Source organism: Prionailurus bengalensis, chromosome D2 (assembly GCF_016509475.1).
Source record: "Prionailurus bengalensis isolate Pbe53 chromosome D2, Fcat_Pben_1.1_paternal_pri, whole genome shotgun sequence".
Classification (NCBI taxonomy): domain Eukaryota; kingdom Metazoa; phylum Chordata; class Mammalia; order Carnivora; family Felidae; genus Prionailurus; species Prionailurus bengalensis.
Window position 1 is genome coordinate 54,727,314 of NC_057351.1, and position 21,486 is coordinate 54,748,799.

Here is a 21,486-nt window from a genome sequence, read left to right on the forward strand (position 1 = left end):
TTGTGTACTCATCGCTACAATCAATTTTGGAACATTTTATCACCCCAGAAAGAAACTCTGTACCCATTAGTCGCTTCCATTCCATCTCCACATACCGTTTCTTCCCCCCACAGCCTTTGGCAAACACCAGCCTCCTTTCTGCTAAAGTTTTGCCTCTTCTGAACATTTCCTATCATATATTCTACTGTATGGATAAACCACATTTTATCCATTCATCACTTAGTGGATATTTGAGGTGTGTCTACCTTTTATCATTATGAATAATGCTGCTCTGAGCATTCATGGACTAGTTTTTGTGTGGATCTATGTTCTTAATTTCCCTTGGATATATACCAAGAAGTGGGTCATATGTCTATGCTTAACCATTTGAGGAACTGCCAGACTGTTTTCCAAAGTAGCTGCATCATTTTACATTCCTACCAGCAGTGTGTGATGGTTGCAGTCTCTCTCCATCCTTACCTAGCCCTTTTCATTTTTTTATTGATCTTTGATTATAGCCATCATATTGAGCGTGAAGTGGTGTCTTGTGGCTTTGATTTGCATTTCCTTGATGGCTAATGATTTTGAGCATCTGTTTGTGTGTTTAATGGGTATTTGTAGATCTTCTTTGGAGTAGGAACCTTTGTCTAATCCATAGTCATGAACATTTGCACTTATGTTTTGTTTGAACGATTTTCTGGTTTTAGCTCTCACATTTAGGTCTTTGATCCATTTTGAATAATTTTTGGATGTAGTATGAGGTGGAGGCCCAACTTCATGTGAATATCCAGTCGTCCCAGCACTATTTATTGCAAAGATTATTCTCTTCCCCAGTGAATTTTCTTGGCAGCCTTGTTGAAAAGCAAGTGACTGTAAATGTGAGGACTCTCAGCTCTATTCTGTTGATCTGTATGTCTATCTCTGTGTCAGTTCCACCCTGTCTTGATTACTATAACTTTGTAGGAAGTTTTGAAATCAGAGTCAGTTCTTTTTTTCAAGATTGTTTTTACTATTTGGGGTCCCTTGAATTTCCATATGAATTTTAGGATCAGCTTGTCAATTTCTGCAAAGAAGCCAGCTGGAATTTTCATTTTATTCTCCATGCATCCTTTATGAACCATTGGCTTTAAAAAAAAATTTTTTTTTACATGTATTTATTTTTGAGAGGCAGAGAGAGAGAGAGAGCACAAGTGGGGGAGGGACAGAGAGAGAATGAGGCACAGGATCCAAAGCAGGCTCCAAGCTGTGCACAGAGCCTGACGCAAGGCTCGAACTCACAAACTGTGAGATCATGATCTGAGCCAAAGTTGGACGTTTAACTGACTGAGCCACCCAGGCGCCCCATGAACCATTGGTTTTTTAAATCCAAGTTGAGTCTCTGGAGAGTCTCTGGAGTTTTCATGGAGGAATTTATATTAGTTCACATTTATTTTACGTACCATTCTTGTTTTATTCTCCCTGGTGTTGAATGTTTTCTCATATTATGCTTTTTGCTATATGGACTCTGCACTTTTGCTTATTTATTTTTATCTGTATTTCTAGAAAGCTGTGGATAACAGATATCTTATTTTTATTTTTGTCTGTGGATATATTAAATGAAAATAAAAACATTCCTGAGCTTAAGTTTATCTTAATATCAAAGTAAAAACAAGAGTAATTGTGGCTGTGTTATGAAAGGTAAGAATTTAAGAGCTTTTGCTTCCCTTGGTCTTCCTTTCTTATTTTAATTATTTAATTTCATAATATTATAAATTCTAGTATCTAAAACTATATTAGGCATTTATTTAATAAGTTTTTCCTTTTTATTTGGATATTAATAATTATACTCATCCCTCCATGGATTTAATTGGTTTCAATATAGGTCTTTTCTCATTATGCGTTCAATCCCATCCTTGAGTTCTTAATTTTGTTTCTCTTCATAATGCTCTAGTCAGCATACCAAAGTAATTTTTTAGAAAGGGCATCAGTGTGGTAAGAGGGTGACAATTTGTCTAAATATAGACATCTTATCCCCTCCTGTAATTGGAAATATTCTTCTACTGTCTTGAGGTATTTGGTGCTGAGAAGTTTGAGGACAGCTGTTTTCCAGCCCTAATGTTCTTCTGTTCTCTAGTCCTGACATTTTATACTTCTTACAGCAAGACAACTGAGTACAGACTTCCTTTCACAGATTTTGCCTAGAATATGGTAAACCCCCTTGATTGCCAAATTCAGGACTTCTTTAGGAGCAAGAAAGATTTCTCTTGGCATAACTCCTGTCAGTGTTCCTGCTTTGTTCATTTTTTCCCTCCAGGACCTATTATTTGGATCTCTAATCTCTGAACACCATCTACCTTTCTCTCTCTCTTTCTTTCTCTTTCCTTTCCTTCATTGGTTTTTCTTTGTATTCTGAGAGTGTTTTCCTACAATATGCTCTATGTCACTGATGCAATTTTCCTTAATTATCTCCAATATAAACTTTTCATTCAGCTGCAGTGTTTTTGGTTACCATGAAATCTTTTATCTTAGTCTGTTCTCTTCTCATAGCAACATCCTCTTGTATCTAACTAAAAAATAAACAAGGAAAGATTTCTCTCTCATTCTTGCATCATATCTGTTTTAGAGGCAAGCTTTTCCTTCATCGTTCTTTCTACTTTACTGTAAAATTTATTTAGTCTAAGGCCTTACCCTTAAAAAAAAAAAGATTCCTTTTGTATGTGTGTGCAAATGAATGTGTGTATTTTTCACCTTGTTCTAAAAAGAATTGAAGGAAGTGTTGGGGGAGATTCATCCTAGCCCAGTGTTAGAGATGATTGGAATGCATAGTCTCCCCTTGACCCCCTCAAATTCCCTTTGGATCCTGGAAGAATGCAGTCACTAAGTGCTAGATCCCCTTCTACATGTGGGAAGATATTTCAGTCCTCTAGCCAAAAAAACCTAACTCAGATCCAGGAAGGAAGGCAAATGTCCTGTCACTATTTAGTCATGTTTGAGAGGACAGTCTATAGTTGTCAGAATTCTCTCAATGTTATTGTCCAGAGGCATAAAGACATCCAGGAAGGACCCTTCTTAGGACCTGTTTTCTTCTCTTGTCCCTTCCCTACTGACAGCAAATTTATGTTGAACTGAAGAGTGAGCAGCTGTTCCACTGCTTAGTGCCTTGCCTGAGTAATGCCTTTTTTTTTGGAGATCAATTCTAAGATCTCTTTATACTCATGGTAGACACATGGCTGCCAATTCACAGAGGCAAAAACAAACTCAAACAAACAAAACAAAGCGAGACAAAACAACCAACCCGGGACTTCTCAAAGAGTTACCCTTGCCTCTCCCATCACACTCTGCTGCTCTTCTCCCGTAATGTGCGTTTGTTCTTTCTAAGTTAATGGGTGTTTAGGAGGGCCAACTAAGGCCTTTACTTACTTGTGCCTGGTTATGCTGCCATGTCTCAGAAGAGATGATGCTGGCCATTAGTGTCATGTCTTAATTCGAATACAGCGGCTTTTCATTTGGGAAAAAAATCCCATTTCTTTTAAGGCATAGTTGTAGATTTTCACAAAAATGTGGGAGTGTGGCAAAGTATTTTCACTTATGCTACCATCATGCTTGGTGGTCATAAGACTTGGCTTTGTGAAATCATTCTGGCAGCATTCTAGGGAATGAACCAAGATTGGTGAGCGATGGAGGGAGACTCGTATTGGGTTTCTGCAGTAGCCCAGTAGGCGAGAAGTGATGGGGACTTGCACTAAGGCATTGATGGTGCAGGGTGTGGGGGCAGAGGAATGAATGGGAGGGGCTGGATTTAGACAATTTTCTGAATTATAGAGTCTGAAGTAGAGAGCTAAGTGGTTTGTTGGGAGAGAAGGAGAGAGAGATGTCAAGACTTATTCTCAAGTTTAGATTTGAATGATTGGGTCAGTAAGTGCTTATAAAATAAGGCTAGGAAGTGGGGAAGAAGAGTAGATTTGACAGAGGAGGAGAGAGATAACAAGTTCATCCTGGCACATGCTGAACACGAGATGGTTATAAGACATCAAGCAGAGATACTATGTTGATTGCTGGAAATTTGGGTCTAGAGCTTAGAGAGGTCTGTCCAAAATCCAGAGATAATGAGAGTTGGAGTTGGAAAGGATGGGCATGAATAAATCTCCCTGGAAAGGGTAGAGAATGAAAACAGAAGAGGATGAAGAATGATACCTAACAAGTACCAACGTTAATAAAGGGATGGGAAGAGAAAGGATTTGAGAAAAGAGATTCAGAATCTCTTCTGGTATTTGTGCTTTCTGTTGCTTATTTTGGTAGCTGAGTGCCTTTCTTTTTTTTTTTTTTCTTTTTTAATTTTTTTAATGTTTATTTTTGAGAGAGAGAGACAGAGAGACAGAGTATGAGTTGGGGAGGACCAGAGAGAGAGGGAGACACAGAATCTGAAGCAGGCTCCAGGCTCTGAGCTGTCAGCACAGAGCCCAATGTGGGGCTTGAACCCACAAACTGTGCGATCATGACCTGAGCCAAAGTCAGCCACCCAGGTGCCCCATGAGTGGTTCGCTTTCTTACATTCCTGCAGGGTTGCCTTCTCCACACCATCGTGATGTCACAAGTTTCGGTTAAATCCATATGCAATGTTTCCTTTAGCATGACTAATTATTTTTTGTGCCTCAGATGTTCTTTCCTATAGGACTTTTTATTTTTACTGACATTAATAAGGCCTCTCACTTCTTTATATGCTTAGTTCTCAGTGTCTCTCTATTAGTAATCCTTTTTTGCAAACCCTTTGATACACTTTCCTACGTAGTCAGTAATTTTTCTTTTTTGTCCTTCTTTTCTTGTCTGTTCTTTTTTAAAACCTCCTCTCTGAACCTGTTGTCCTATCCCCATCTAAGCTCATTGCTCTTCTAGACTGCTGCATGGTTGTCTTCGTGGACTTCTTCCCCTGACCTTTCTACTGTTGATTTTGATTCTTCATTTGTACTACATATTTTCCTTTTCCTAGGGTCACTACCTCATTTGGGTGGAGCACATCCTTTGGTACTTCCTGAGAAAAGGTGCATTGGATTAAAAATGTTGAGGCCTTTGTGTCTTTTGGATTTTTGAAGTCTGATGCTATTCTTATTCCCAATTATTTTTATGCCACTTGTTCCTCCCACCCCACCCTCTGTTTTCTAGGAAGCATTTAGGATTTTTTCTTTATCCCTTATGTACTAAACATGTATAGTGATGTACTTTGGGGTGTGTTTATTTTCATCTATTGTGTTGGGCATTCAGCCCCTCCCATCTGGCAACTCAGGTCCTTTAGTTCTGGGAAATTTTCTCATATGGTTTCTTTGATAATTTTCTTTCCGTGGTTTTCTCTGATCTTTCTTTCTGGAAGGTGTATTAGTCAGGTGCTGTCTCTCTTGTATTAATAATTTTAATTTCTTGTGTTTTCTCCCCATCCTCTTTGGCAGTCAGCTCTACCTTCTAGGATATTTTCTCAACTTTATCCTTAAAATTTCAAAGACATTTGTCAAGTTCATTTTTCAGTTGTTGTAGTTTAAAATTCTAAAAACTTGTTTTTATTTTCTAATTGTTTATTTAAACAAAATTGTGCACTCTTTTGGTCTCACAGATGCAATTTTTTCCTCATCTCTGTGAGGATAATAATTGAAAATTTCCCCTCTGTTTCCTCTGGGCTTGTTTATTTGTTTTCATTTTAGTCTTTCCCATTGAAGTCTTTTCCCACATATGATTATTATCTTTACACAATTCTGTCAGGTCAATGTTATTATTATCCTCATTTTATGGTTAATATGTCTTAGAAAGTATATCACTGCTTTATTTTTCTTACCAGGGATGTCTGAAAAAGTTATCAGAAACCAGCCAAATCCACAGTCCAGCGTCTTGATCAAGCTGAATTCTCTGTTGAGTCCTAGAGTCTCTGCTTGCCCTCCTATACTTTACTTTTCCTAAATGCCAGATAGAGTTCTCTTACTATATGAGATAGATCTGTTACAAAGATTTGCTCTTTTTAAAATTTAACTGAATGTTTCTCCTTTCCTGCATCTTCCTTCTGCCATTTGCACTAGTACTTCCCTCTGAGCCATAGAGGTGGGCCAGATCTAAATCCCTTTCCGTGGGATAGTCCCTCAGATATTTGAAAGGATATTGTCATGACTCCTCCGTGTCTGCCATTCCCCAGCTGAAGAGGCCTCAGCTTTCCTACTGTATTTCACTGTTTTGTCAAGTTCCAGTTGGCTAACACTTTTGTTTTTTGGGAAGCTTCAGATCAGTTCTAGGCTGTTAAGGTCTCACTTTAAGTGTGTTGTCTGAAACTTAATACAGAGTCCAGATGTGCTTTGAAAGCCTGAGCCTTGACTGGGGTCCTGTCACTTTATTCATGTGTCCTGCAGTTGGTTTAGTTTTAACTTAAGAGAGTGTCGTATGCTCTAACATCTTTTCCTAGTAGGTTATAGTTTTGATAAGCGTCTCACAAGTTTTAATTTCTGAGACTCTGAGCTGCTTACTTCTACTTACTTCCTTTTGATTAGGGCTATGAGTATGTTGTCCTTCTTGGTTATTGCTTTTACTACTTAGGATTTCCTTTATAAGGCCAATTGCTCTTGACCTTAGATATTAACCCCAAATGGAGGTTCTAAGGTGAGATTAAAAAATGGAAAGATCTTGTTAATGTAAACTACATAAATAAAAACTATCATATGCAAATTTGAAAAGGAAGATACAATGTAAACAGGAGTTTTCCAGGTACCATCTTAAGCACGTTGAACCCATTACCTCATTTGACCTTTACAAAAATCTTATGACATGAGAAATACTGTTATTCTTGTTTTAAAACTGAGGAAGTGAGGCCAATACCATATAGCTAGGAAGGCCAAAGGTGTGATACAGTCCTAGAAACACCATGCTCAAGGCTGATAATGCTATTACCTAGAGAATTGAAGCTCACACATTACATTTTGTGCTAATTATAGCTAATATTATTGAATGGAATTATCTTATATAACCTACTGAGGTGTATTACATCTGTTTCTTTTAACAGAGCATACCAAGGATAAAAACGTTTATTTGACAGATCAAGGCGATGACATTGACATTCTGAACATTAATTCTTACAGTTCTTTAAGAGCAGGGATTATTCATACTTTATATATCTTATTAATACTTATATATATCTTATACATACTTGTGTATATCTTATATATCTTATAAAGTTTTATTCATACTTTATATATCCAGTACCAAGCACATTCCAGACAATCAAATGTTATTCAAATCAGTGCAAGCGTGAATATATAAATGAGTACATAATGAATGAACGAATGAAATTATAAGATATCAGTGACTAGTAAAGTTTTTAGGTCTATTAAAGTTTTGAAGCCTATTTGCCCCATACATCTTCAATAAATTTGTCCCTGTATAAATCTTCAATAGGTTGCTTTGCTTTATGAGCTCATATGTTTGCTCTTTGTAATGTTTTCATCTCATTGTCAGTGTTCTAAATGGAACATCCATAGATATGACATGTACCTGAAGCTCTTTGTAGATGGGGAGAGTAAAAGGAAGTTCCTGTAGGTAGCTCAGGTCATTGTGTCCAAGGGAGACAAATAAAGTCATGTTTGATCCAGACCATGGGTGTATTCAAGGGCTTTGATCCAAGGTGGGGGTCCAGCTGCAGGGGCATCTGGGAAGTACATCCTTGGTCTGTTGCCAAGTCATTGGGCAGAAATGTCTGTCTGAGGTCACTGGAAACTGAATTCAGATCCTACATGAAAGTAGTGGACTGAAACCAGCATACAAGGTCACTCCCCTACCAATTTGGTCAACATCTGTGGTCTGACTCTAATCCTAAGGTGGAAATGAAGCAAGGACCAGGAACTGGGTGGCCAGACTCTAATGTACTCTATGATGAATTTACCTAAGGAGGTTTGCCCAGATTCTCCCAAAGGGGTGGTTAAATTCTTTGCAGGACACTTGACCCAAGGCATGGAAGCAACATGGGTTTTCAGATGCTCTCCCATTATGGTGAAGAAATTCCCAATATACTGTAAGAATTAGGTGGAATTGACCTCAGGAGATAAACCTGTTGTGTCTTTACCAGAGTAGAGCAAAGCTGGACAGCCGCAAACAGAGAGGAACAAATTGCTAATGGAACTTTTGTGAGTAGGAGCTTCTGTCTCTCCTTTGAAACTTCTGCCCTCCAATTTATTGTCTGTCTCAAAATACACTGCTCTGGGGGTGCCTGGGTGACTCAGCTGGTTAAGTGTCTGACTTTTGATTTCAGCTCAGGTCATCATTTCGTGGTTTGTGAGTTTGAGCTCTGCATCGGACTCTGCACCGACAATGTGGACCTGCTTGGGATTCTCTCTCCCTCTCTCTCTCTGCTCTTCCCCTGCTCATGCTGTTTCTGTCTCTCTCAAAATAAATAAATAAACTTAAAAAAATACATTGCTCTGAACTGAAGATAATACTTCAGAGAGAGTGCAATGAAGGCATTGATTTGCAGGGAGTGGTTCATAAAAGGACTTACATTGTGCCAAGACCTATGCTAAGTGCTTGATTTTCACTATCTCATTTATCCCCACAACAACACTTTTTGACCCATCGAGCTATATATAGAGTATTTCCACCACTCAAAAAGTTCCCTCATGATTCAGTGCAAATTTGTTTACTTTTAATTGATTCATTGAGTAAAGAACTGGAAATCACTATGGGTGGTACATTCCCTTTCTGCATCACATTGGAAGTGAGATGTTGACAAACTGGGTGGGTGGGTATGTCCAGAATGGGAAAGGATTCAGAGACCATGTTGTATAAAGAACATGTGTCAAAAGAAATAGTGACATGAATATGACTGGTACTAATATGGTAGTTCTAAGAAAAATTGGAAACCTGCGTTTGGTCAATCAAGGTTAGCCAAATATTTTAAGAGACTTTCCAATATTGGAGGAAAGGGTTATTATAGGGCCATTTGGGGGAAGTCCGAGGTCTTAGGACAGTCATGAGCAGAGAGGATATGAAGGAGGGAGAGAGAATTTTCCCTGTTGTGTTAGTGACTGCATCCTGCATTAGTTCATCTCAGCTTTGTTTTTTCCTTCCCACCCCACCCCCCACAGTCTTTCCATTATTTTATTTATTTATGAATTGCTTCTCTAAGAACTCTTAAGTCTGCCTGTTTAACTCCTGGTCCTCTGTATCACAAATTCTACTGGTTTCAGGATTCTTGGATGATAGAAGGTATGGTGAGGTGGAGGCATAAAGAATATTCAGGATAAAAAGACATGGGACTGGAAGTAGAAGACTTGGTTGAGTTGTACACCCAGTAGCATATAGGTGGGGCAAGTGTCCTTGCTCTTCAGCCTCAGCTTTTGCATACTTGTAAAATGGAACTGTGTGTGTGTGTGTGTGTGTGTGTGTGTGTGTGTGTGTCCTAGGGAGTTTCTCTGAGGATCAAAAAGAGAGGGAACATAAATGCGTTTGCAAACTGTTGTTGAGATAATTGAAATGTAAAGTTTTCTATCACTATTGCCATTGTGACATTACCATTTGCAAGACCTCCTTTAATTTGGAAGCCCCCCTTAAGCCACAATGATTTGTATAGTGGGGTCATTACTGTGTTGGAGCCTTAAATGGAGACTTTATCCATGATTTCTGAAAGGTCACCCACCCCAGAGACACATGTGAACAGAAAACAAATTTGTTTGTTAATTGGTTTCAGTTCTGTTGGCTTCAAATAGAGATCTCTGGGAGTCCTTGGCTGGCACATCAAGGGGACATTTCGAAGGAAATCTGTATGAGACCTCAGAGCAAATAGGCACTCAGCTATTTCCTTTCTAAAAAGGAAAAAAATTCTGCTTGTTTGGGTGCATGAACATATGTATAACAGCTTGCTCTAATCCTTTCCCCCATGCCTTGTTCCATTTTAAAGATAGAACAATCTAACACCCCAGCTTTTATATTATGTTCCACTTTAGGACTTTCACAGTATTTCTGGAAATTTTGCCTAAGCAGCATTACACCTTCTTTATTTCACAGGTATGCATAAAAAAGCAATATCCATTAACATTCTTCATGGCATTTTGATGGTAGGAAAAATCTCTGAGTTTATTTTTAGGGAAAATCACATGGCAGAAAGAATAACAAATATTTGTGGTTGCCTTGGGAACTCAACTTCTAGATATTATGATTATGGAAAGGAGGAACAGATTTGGAGCTGGGGCAATTGGTTACCAAGTAATAGAACAGCAAGAGAACCTGCAAGAGAGTTAGAAAGAAGTAGATCTATGTAAAAAAAACAGGTGCCTTGTCAATTATTTTTTCTTTTTGTCTATCCTGCCTTCCTGAGAGAGGAATGTGATGGGATGCTTAATATAACCAAGTGATTTTCTTGTTCTCTCTCTCTCTCTCTCTCTCTCTCTCTCTCTCTCTCTCTCTCGTTCTCTCTGTGCATATGCGTGTGTGTGTGTGTGTGTGTGTGTGTGTGTGTGTGTGTGTAAAGGTCAAGTTACCAATTTGACCTTTTGCCAAATTGTCCTCAGAGGAGAAGGTTTCCAAGGGGAGGCACTGGAGCCAGGAAATCAAACTTTTTGTATTCCTGGATCTTTCTTGGAACAGCTCATTATGTGTGACATTTACAGATGTAGCCCCAGCTGCTCAGGAGTGTAAGTTCCTCAGAATACACATGCTTTATAGGAGCATTAAAAGTGTCCTATGTGTTGGGAGGAGCACTGGGTGATGTATGGAAACCAATTTGATAATAAATTTCATATTAAAAAAATAAAAAAATAAAACTCAAAAAAAAAAGTGTCCTATGCTGCTTGTTGCCAGCATTTCTAGCACTGATACTCACTAGCAGCTTGTTCCTCTGGCCAACCTCAGAGACAAGGGGACTTCTGTGAGCTCTGATGTCTTGTGCAGACAGTGGGACTAACTGTGGGGTTTGAAGGCCTGGAAAAGGATTCTAGTTTCATTCCCCAGTCACTCCAAGGCCTTGGTGGACCCAGGATATGGAGGTTCTGTACTTGTATGGCCTTCTGAGTTGCATACGGCATTTGACTTGCTGTTCCCCCAGAAAACATTTGATGTACACCCCAAACACTCAGGACCCGTTGGAAAGCACCCCTAGGCCTAATACTCTTTCTCTTGGAGCTGGCAGACAATGGAAGGAAAGAGTTACTTGGGGAAAGAAGTAAAGCTGGATGTCAGAGTGGGGTTAGGATTCAAGCATCAGGGTCTACAGGGCTCCAAGACTCTCGCCACTCCATTCCCACAGGACAAGATAGTGATGGGGTGTGTTATTGGGAGTTTAAGCCTAAGGGAGGGATATGTGTGAGGCATAAGTGACAAGGACTGGGTTAGGTTATCTGGGGTGATAGGGGCTGACAGGCCCATTTGGAGAAGTCAGAAAACACAGGTAACAGACTCTATTGCTGCATATAAGCTGGCAGGAACTGCTTTGATGAGGGCATAGTGCCAGCCCGCATGACTGGGCAGCCACTGTGGAAGTCATCCTCCCTGATTTCTCTTCCATTGCCAAAACTCAGCTCTTCTTTGATTCTGTCTCTGTGTCTCCTGCTGCACAGGATGCACTGGCTGGAAAACTCCCTTCTATTGTCACAAATTGTATTCGAGAGGGTTTCTTGTTCCAGGCCAACCCCATTGATCTCCTAAGAAAAAGAGGTAGAGCCGAATGTTCAAGCATTTGGATGAACCAAACCTCCAATCCTAGTTCTGCCTCTTACTAGCTATATCATCACCGCAGGCAGGTAACTTAACTTTTCTGAGTCAGTGTTCTCAACCAGTACAATATGATTAATTTTGTATTGGTTTGTTCAGAGGGCTAAATGAGGTAATGCAAGCCCAACCGTGGCTCAAGCAGTGGTTGTTGGCGTAGTCTATTGTGGCCAAGATCATAAGGTCACAGGACATGAAAAGCAGCCACAAAACCCAACCTAGACATTTATGAGGCAGAAACCACCTGTGGTGACCTTCTTAGAAGATGGCTATGTTAACTGGCCATACTTGACTGAAGGAAGTGGGTAGGTGGTAGGTGGGGGGAGGGGTAGGAGGAGATAGAAAAGGGAAGAGTTAAATGAGTGTCAGTTCCTCCTAATAACGAAGAGCATAGTGTTCCCACCATCACACAGGCTTGTGCTTACATTCCAGCTCTGCACTTACTGTGTGACAATGAGCACATTACTAAACATCTGACCCCCAGTTTCCTCAAGTGCAAATTGGCCTAATGATATCTATAGTGTTGTGAAGATTTCATGGATGGTGCACGTAGTGTTTAGCATAGTGCCTGGTAGCCAGCAAGCACATAACAAATGGTAACTGTGAGGATGAAACTGAGAGTTTTCCAGTGCTGCTCTTTCCATCCAAGGAGGCAGGAAGGAGACAGGGTGGGTACTTAGTAAAACTGGGTGCTGGTGAAGTGGATGTGGTATCTGAGAGCTTCATTTCTGGACCTCTCTTCTATATCCTGAGCCTTATGTCCTCCCACCCTGCTGCCCAGTGCCTGGGTGCTGCCAAAGTCCCTTCCCTCCAACCCATCCCAAGGGATAGTTTGTCCCTTGCCCTCCTCCTATACTGCCTCCAAACCCGTGTTCTTTCTATTCAGGTTTTCCACAGCCAGGTTTGGGGAACACAGTCCATCTCAACATTTCACGTTAAGGTGTGAAGAACCACACAACTCCCTTCCACTTTAAGGCCCCAGAGTATTTCTTTACTCCCCTGAATTGGAAATGAGAGTGAGAAGCAGTGGAGTAGAGAGTGTACTTTGAGCCCAAGGACTTCCATATTGCCCTGAAAGGAGCCTGCAAGACAAGCCTGGAGGAAGGGCAGAATCAGCAGGGGAGGGAGAAGGTGTGGGTTTCCCTAACCTCCCTACAGCATCCCCTTTCTTTGCCTGAGAAGGCAAACCCTAATTCTAGAACTTGAAGCTGATGTTGCTTTCCAAAGAATAGGGTGACCCAGGACTGATACTCACCAAGCCAGGCTCAGTCCTAGATTCTGGCTTCCAGTGTACTGTCAGCAGCAAAACCTGGTTCCCAAACCACCAAGTCTAGTGAGAAAAAGTATCAGCAAATGGTGAAGTGACAGGAATCTTTGTACCCACCCTAGACTTTTCTATCATGAGAAAAAGAAGAATCCTGGAAATTTGGGAAATTAAAACACTTTTCAACACCATTTACAGATGTAAAAAGCCTCTGGTTACTTGGGTATTGCGCATTTGCATATTTGATTTTATACATTGATTCAAATGAAGTTATGGCCTTGCAAGCTATAATCATCATTATCATAATAATCATATTCGTTGAATTTACAGTTCATATGGGAGTTTCTTAAAGATTATTCAGTTTAATTCTTTTAGCAACTCCATCAAATAGGTAGTACTGTTAATCCTCCTTTTACAGTTGAAGAAACAAAGACTGAGAATGTGACTTACTCAAGATCCCAGCTCCTGTAACCTCTGGGTGTTGTTTTGCTGTTGCTTTTTCATTTAGGTAGTCTGCTGCCAACTTTAGAATAATTCATGGAAAGGTGTGAGGCTATGGCTCTTTGCCTCTTCCAATGTGAAGCATAATAAGCTGCATTAATTTCCAGGAAAAGGGCTGAGAGAGAAAAAAGGAGAATACATCTATGATTCATTGATACAACTTTTAAGGAAATTTGATAAGTCTAGAATTTCAAGCTTTCTTTTGACCATCTTCATTTTTTTTCGAATCAAAGTTTAACCTATTGAAATAAATATACTTTTACTCTACCTAAACATGAAGCTCCACATGTCACAGGGCTTAGAAGGGTGGGTCTCCTAACTGATTGGAGGCAGTGAGTTCTATTTCTTATTTAAAGTCATAAGTGTTTTAGAATAAGGAGGGAATGTTAAGATATTGTTTGTATGAAAATACAAAAGCATGAGATTGGAAGCTTGTTGCAGGGCTTTGGATGAGAGCAAAGGAGGGAGAGTGAAAACCGACATTGTTGTATGAGTATAAGATAAAACCACCCTAGTCAGGTGGAAGCTTTGGATGAAGTATTTCTATTAAAAAGCAAAGACAGAAGCAAAATAAACTGTGAATGGAGTTTTCCAACTAAAGGAGGTCTTTGCAAACCAGATATTCTAATAATTAGTATTTCAAAGATACTATGCCAGCTTGGTCTTGGGGAAGTTGCTTAATCTGTCTCATTTGTGTTTTCCTTATCTGTAAAACAGGAACTAAAACAGTAGTTAACTTATAGTTCCTTTAAGAGTATTAAATGAGAAAAAAAATTTTTATGTGGTGTGCCTAGTACAGCGCTTGGCATGAAGATCACAGTAGATGTTGGCAACACTTTCCTTCATTACCCCCCACCCAACCCCTTTCAATTATGAAAGTTTGAAACACTGTAACTTTACCTAGATATTGATTGGAAATCTAATTTTCCAAAAATATATGAAAAATTCTTAATATTCCTCATAGATACTTTTTGCAAGTTAGAGGAGGATTTTAGTGCCCTTCTTCCATCTTCTTTGATTTCATTCTGATTCAAAAGAAAGATATGGCTAAGAACTAGGAGAAATGAATAGTTGATTTAGGCATTAATAATCTTGAAGGAGGAAAACAAGGCAACCAGCACTTGGCCTCAATTTTTAGGAAGAAGGATTAAAAAAAAATCAGAAAAATGATAGGTGAGATCTCATGGTCAGATTTGCTAAAGAATATGGCTCAAAAGGATAGGAGTCTAAAAGTGATATAACCAACTAAATGAGCAATCAGATTATGTGATCAGAAGTAATCTTAATAGGTAAGGGAAGTGAAAGGCATTTAAAATACTTATTTGACCAGAGGGACCTTGATAAGGAGTTTAGAAATTAGGGGTGAGTTTAATTTTATTTTATATATTTCTCCATTTTCTCAAAATTTCTATGATCACCATGGCTTTTATAAAATAAAGTCCTCCCCCCCACCCAAGGATTTGTACAATAGAGAAAAAAGATGGCAAGTAGTCGAGAAGAACGTTTAGAAGCTAGGAGAATTCTTTTAAAAGTAGCATCCCTTGGGCTAAGTATCACTTGGAGATGAGGCGTGCAGGAAAAAATGCTAAAGATAACAAAAAAAGTTATTTTGATTACGGTTCAGTGCAAGACATGAACAGGAAGAGGGATTCACAATGGTAATGGATTATGCAAAAGAATTGGAACCTCTGAACTTCTATTTTGCTTGAGTCTAGAAAGATGCAGTTCAATCAATTCAAAGTGAAACATACCTCATTAAGAAGTCATTAAAACAGATGAGAAGTTATTAAGAGAGTCCATGATTTTTCTAAATGAATTTAAAGAACTTTATAGACATGATGGTCTTTAAGTTCTCAGAGTTAGTAACCTAAATCATAAAATATGAGGAGGATAGGTTCAGGAAACTCCACATGAGGTTGATTCTTGGCAAAGTCTTAAAATAAATATGGAAGATTTGTTAGCAACTAAAAAAGAAAGCCCCAATCACTTGAAACTGGCATGAATTTATTAAATCAAGTTATATCAAATTGCCCCAATTAGGAAGATGCATAGGAGGATGTTAGAGTTAATGAATTTGGAAGTCTCTCAAATTCATAGAAATAGTGTATTTTATTTCAGCAAGAGGTTCATAAAATTTTTTATAGAACATTTAAAACAAAACCAAAAAGAATAATATACCTCTATATACCCATTACCCATCTTCAACAGCTATCAATATTCTGAGATTTTTGTTTTCCCTGTTGCTCTCCCCTCCACCAGGTCTTTTTATTGTTGGTATTGGAATACTTTAAAGCAAATCCCAGATATAATATCATTTTACTTGTAAGTACTTCAGTATGAGAAAAACGTATAATATACAACAGTGTGAAACTGGGTATCTTTGTGGATTAAAATTGTTAATGAAGAGAAGTAAACATACTGCATTGCATCATAGCTTAAAGCTGAAATCAGTGGGTGGGAGTTAGAATGAAACAAAACTTGCATCGTGATAAAGAGCTTCCTAGAGATTAGCCATGTCTGCCAAAAGCATGCACTACATGGACATGTATTTCTGTCAGTGGAGAAGGATACTGCAGAGGTTAAATACCCAGCTTTCAAGAATTCCGTAGAAGTAGATTTTCTGCTTAGAAGCAATTTGAAACCTTGGCTACACATTAGAATTACCTGAGGGGTTTTAAAAATGACTAGTGCCTGAGCCCTAAGCCCAGAGACTCTGATGCAGTTTCTCTGGATGGGACTGGAAAAAGTTCTAGGAGATTCTCCTGTGCATTTGGGGCTGGGAACCTTGGAGTGCATGAACTCTAAGCTTCTTTCCACTTTGAGATTTTTTTTGATCTGAAAAATATGTACCACATTCATGGAGTATTAAAAAGTCAAAATGGTGGAAAGCCTAAAGATGACAGTGAAGTCAGACACAAAACTGAGCTCAGGGAAGAAAAGAGAATTGATTAAGTGAGACTGAAAGTGCCAGAGGCTACGAGGAGAGAGTGCATCTTAGAAGAGGGGGTGCCCCTGTCTTTGGTAAGAAGGTAAGAATGAGGCTGAGTGAGAATGGTAGAGGGGATGAGAGCATGACTAAAGAACATGGGGGTCTGAAGAAGAAGCTAAATTCAGGATGGTCCCAGGAAAACTGGGGTGGTTGATCATCCTAAAATTGCCCCCTGGCCCCTAAATGAGGACAGCACAAGAGACCTTTTCTTATCTTAGTCCCTCCCCCTCGCAGAGTGAAGCTGTGTTGTGTATACATCTGAGTGGGTCATACTGGCATAGCGAGCATCAGCAGAGGTTACAATTCATGCTCCCTCTAGCTGTTGGTTCCCGTCACGGGGTCTTGCTTGCCGGGCATCTTGCTGGGGTGCTAGTGTTGGGCTCACTTCCTTTGGGCTGCCTGCGAATCCCTTACCCTACCTCTCTCCCAAATCCCTGCTGAAACCTCTTAGAGTGATTTTGAACCTTGTTTCTCTGAAGAGCTTCCTAGAAGTTCCCTCACTGTTATTTCAGTCCCCCTCTCACCATGATGTTAAACAATCTCGAAGGTGATTTCCCAAATCTGGCTGGCTTCAGGGATAGTGAACAAGGGCTGCCTTTAAAAAGTAGGCTAGATGGGGTGCCTGGGTGGCTCAGTCGGTTAAACGTCCGACTTCAGCTCAGGTCACGATCTCACGGTCCATGAGTTGGAGCCCCGCGTCGGGCTCTGGGCTGATGGCTCAGAGCCTGGAGCCTGCTTCCGATTCTGTGTCTCCCTCTCTCTCTGCCCCTCCCCCGTTCATGCTCTGTCTCTCTCTGTCTCAAAAATAAATAAACGTTAAAAAAAAAAAAAAAAAAAGTAGGCTAGAGGGGCGCCTGGGTGGCTCAGTCGGTTAAGCGGCCAACTTCGGCTCAGGTCATGATCTCGCGGTCCGTGAGTTTGAGCCCCGTGTTGGGCTCTGTGCTAACAGCTCAGAGCCTGGAGCCTGTTTCAGATTCTGTGTCTTCCTCTCTCTGACCCTCCCCCATTCATGCTCTGTCTCTCTCTGTCTCAAAAATAAATAAACATTAAAAAAATTTTTATTTATTTATTTATTTTTTTTAATTTTTTTCAACGTTTTTTTATTTATTTTTTGGGACAGAGAGAGACAGAGCATGAATGGGGGAGGGGCAGAGAGAGGGAGACACAGGATCGGAAACAGGCTCCAGGCTCTGAGCCATCAGCCCAGAGCCCGACGTGGGGCTCAAACTCACAGACCGCGAGATCGTGACCTGGCTGAAGTCGGACGCTTAACCGACTGCGCCACCCAGGCGCCCCAAAAAAAAATTAAAAAAAAATTTTTTTTCAACATTTATTTATTTTTGGGACAGAGAGAGACAGAGCATGATCGGGGGAGGGGCAGAGAGAGAGGGAGACACAGAATTGGAAACAGGCTCCAGGCTCTGAGCCATCAGCCCAGAGCCTGATGCGGGGCTCGAACATACGGGCCGCAAGATCGTGACCTGGCTGAAGTCGGACGCTTAACCGACTGCGCCACCCAGGTGCCCCCCCAAATTTTTTTTTTTTTAAATAAAAAGTAGGCTAGAGGTGGCTGAGGGATTCCCTATTAAGAACAGGCTAGAGGCATGCTGCTTTCATGATCTCTTTCTCACCAAAAGAGAAATATAGGTGGGAGATGTTGAGTCATTTACAAAAATAGCACAGAGGAAATCCCTCTGAAATCATAGGAGAAATGCCCAGAGTTGTGCTTTAAATATAAAGAATAAATTGGATGGTCTTCACTGACTGTACCCCTAGTACGCCTCACAAGTGCTCTGCAACTATTTTTTTAAATATCCACCATTGACTAGGGTGTAGTTAGAGTGCATTATGAATTAAAGCAGTAGTTTTCAAAGTATGATTCCTGGAGTAGCCACAGCAGCGTTACCTGGCAACTTATTAGAAATGCAAATTCTCTGGCTTCACCCAAGACATAGTAAATCAGTAACTGAGCATAGGGTCCAGCAGTTTTGTTTTAACAACACACGTAGGTGATTTTGAGTGGGTTTATGGTTGAGAACTGGATTACAGAAACTGTGTCTTTAGAATGTTCTCTAAAGGACTTGCCCAGAGCCTGCCCTTTGACGTAGGCAAACTGCAAGCCAAAGGAACTTCAGTTCTAACCACCGAGCCAGGGTGGGGGTGGGGTTAGTATTTTGCTTAGTAAAATAGGTCATGTGACAGGAGAGAAAAACTACAAACAGGGAAGAGTAAAATCAAATAGAATCAGAGTGATAAAGCAGTGGACAATCCAGTTAATTCATGTCATTACAAAATTCAAAAGTCATTATTCAGATGACTATAATTATGAATACATACCTACATAAAAAGGAATTGTATGATATGAATTGGATTTTTAAATATGCTGTATTTTGTTTCACCTTGGAGATGTGATTTATTGTGAGAACATTATATAGTAGGTTCTGGTCAGTCCTCAATTGAAGGTCTGTGTTGACAGGAAAATGGAAGAAACATGCTGAATTTTAATAATTCAGCTGATTTAATAATATCAGCTAAAAGATAATTTAGCTGCTACAGGTTTATTTTCTTGGAGTTACGTGGTAAAGAATCACAGATACCAAAAATGTGAAAAAGTTACGATCTTAATCATAACCATATCAGCCACAACAATAACAATCATAACTACAATTGCCATTTATTGAGTGCCTATACTGTGTGCACACACTGCTGTGTGCTTGGCACTAGGGATGAAGTTGTGGACAAGCAGACATGGTCCTTGCCCATGAACCAGTGGTTCCCAACCTCGGCTACACATTAGATGTACCAGGGAGCCATTAAAAGATTGCAATGTGTAGGCCCCACCTGCAGTAATCCTGATTTAATTTGTCTGGGGTGGAACGCAGGAGTTGGTATTTTCTCCAGTGAATTTAATATGCAGCCAGTATTGAGGCTGGTGTGGTGGAATACTTACGTATGTAGATAATTAATTACGATAGCTTTAAGTGATAGAAAAGTTTCGAGTGTCATGCAGAGGGCCTGCTAGAGTGAGTTCATAAAAGGGTTCCCTGAGGCGTCCTTGAGGGAGTCACTTTCAGTTGGGATCTGAAGGCTGAGTAGAAAATAGCTAAACAAAGGAAGTGGGAGGAGAATGTTCCAGGCAGAGTAAAAAAATTGTGCCAGGACCTTGTAGCAGGGGGAGAGTGGTGAAGTGAGGCTGAGGGGAGGCAGAGTGAGGGGAAGAGTGGTGAGTCTAGAAACCCAGAAAGGGTAGAGCACACAGAACCTATGGCTTACATGAAGGTTTCTGGTTTTTATTCTAAAGTAATGGGAAGCTCTGAAGTGTTTTAAGTAACTAGTGGGTGATGTGATCATATAGGCACCTTGAAAAGATCACTCTGGCTTCAGTATAGAAAGTAAATTGTCGAGAGGCAAGAGTGGATGCAGGGAGATGAGTTAGGAGCCTGCTGTGGGAGGTGGTGGTGGTTGGACTAAGGAGGTGGCAGTGTGATGGAGGGGGGTGGGGAGGCATCAGAATCTTTGGGAGGCAGGACCCAGGACTAGACACAAAGTCTCAGAAAAAGTTCCTGAATAAATGGGTTGTTTGGGTGTGAAGGGTGAAGGTGAAGAAGAAATGGAGGATGATGCTGTTCTTGGTATCACAACTGGGTGAGATCTCAGTAGAGATGTTCACTGAACTATAAATGTTGAACTATGGGAAGTCGGAGGAAGAACAGGTTTGGGGGGAGGAGAGAAACATGCATTCTGTTTGAGTAGAATGGGTTTGAGGTGTCTGTGAGTCATCCAAGCTGAAAGGGCAAAGAGGGAGCCAAAAAGTCAAGAATATGTATGTCTGGACTAAACATAAGTTAAACTATTTCCCACACATTGACAGTAGTAACTGAGGCCATGGGGTCCGTTGGGATCACTCTAATCACTCTTTTCATACAGAGCTCACTACATCTTCACATCAACTTCCCAAAGTAAGTGATGGATGTTTTAAAAATTTTAGTCTAGAAAATGAAGATTTAGAAAGTTAGAAAGTTTAGAAAGCCCAAGTCACACAACTAGTAAGATGCAGAGTTGAGAGTTTATCCTATGAGATTATTACATAGTCATAAAAAAGGAGATGCATTACTACTTAATCATACTCTCTTTAATCAGAATGACTCATTGCCAGAGACAATGTAGAGTTAACCGTACTTGCTTAGAAAGAACCAGCCAAATGTGGAGTTCCTTCTATTAAAACCTATCATTTAGGGCTATTATTCTTTGTAATTTAGTGAGAAAATATTCCATGGAGTTTATGACTAAGCACTGGGATCCAGATTTGGGATTTACTACCCAAACATTTGTCCTCTTGCTTCCTACAGTACATGCAGACTGAAGTTGAGGTTTCCTGGCAGCTCACTAAAAATAGAACCATGGAGTTGAGAAGTAAAACATTTGAAATATTCAAGCCCCCCACCCTTTTTCTTGATGGAAAATGTTGTATACTAAAAATTCAAATCAATCTTATCCATTCATTTATTCAACTGAACTGATATATGGAGTATTGACATAGGCCAGACCCTTTGCTGGTTTCTAAAGATCTAAAAGATACTCTGTGTTCTCAGGGCACTTATTCTCGTGGAGGAAACTGACACAAGTTAAAGGCCATTGTAGCACTGTGCACGGGTACCATGAGAGAGATGCAGAGGAAGGGCCAGAGGCTTTCAGGAAGACTTTCTGGAAGCAGTGACACATAAACTGCTTATTCTCTCTCAGCCTCCATTTCCCCAGAAGATAGTTAGATAAAGAAGTGAGAGGGGCGCCTGGGTGGCGCAGTCGGTTAAGCGTCCGACTTCAGCCAGGTCACTATCTCGAGGTCCGGGAGTTCGAGCCCCGCGTCGGGCTCTGGGCTGAGGGCTCAGAGCCTGGAGCCTGTTTCCGATTCTGTGTCTCCCTCTCTCTCTGCCCCTCCCCCGTTCATGCTCTGTCTCTCTCTGTCCCAAAAATAAATAAACGTTGAAACAAAAAAAATTAAAAAAAAAAAAAAAGAAGTGAGAGGAAAGAATAGTGTTTTACACAGAAGAAA

General features: G+C 40.2%; 1 protein-coding gene and 1 long non-coding RNA gene across 3 annotated transcripts in view; one reads left to right on the forward strand and one right to left on the reverse strand.

The window, feature by feature from the left end:
* ENTPD1 (ectonucleoside triphosphate diphosphohydrolase 1) overlaps positions 1 to 21,486 on the forward strand; it is a 96,188-nt gene that overhangs the window by 9,518 nt on the left and 65,184 nt on the right. The window lies entirely within an intron of this gene.
* LOC122493067 lies at positions 10,030 to 15,460 on the reverse strand. The gene is made up of 2 exons (XR_006299813.1): positions 13,394 to 15,460; positions 10,030 to 13,009 (listed from the first exon to the last, which is right to left on the reverse strand). It is a non-coding gene; the product is annotated as an uncharacterized LOC122493067 (long non-coding RNA).